Source organism: Arachis hypogaea, chromosome 1, assembly GCF_003086295.3.
Source record: "Arachis hypogaea cultivar Tifrunner chromosome 1, arahy.Tifrunner.gnm2.J5K5, whole genome shotgun sequence".
NCBI lineage: Eukaryota > Viridiplantae > Streptophyta > Magnoliopsida > Fabales > Fabaceae > Arachis > Arachis hypogaea.
This window is the reverse complement of record NC_092036.1, coordinates 49,393,744-49,393,959: the sequence shown is the minus strand read 5'-3', so window position 1 is coordinate 49,393,959 and position 216 is coordinate 49,393,744.

Sequence of the window (216 nt, the reverse complement as noted above, 5' to 3'; positions counted from 1 at the left end):
GTTGCCTGTGCTGTGTTCTTGTATGACAGGTAGGAGAGGAGAGACATCAACTCCTCCATATACCGAACCAGAGAGGACCCTTCATAAACTTAGAAGGGAAGCAAGAGGGAAGAGAGTACTGAGAAGAAGAATCTGAAGGAGAATCTGAGGACAATTTTGAGGAAGCTCTAGATCTCAACATGGATAGAGAAGTTCACAACCATGAGAGAGCTGATG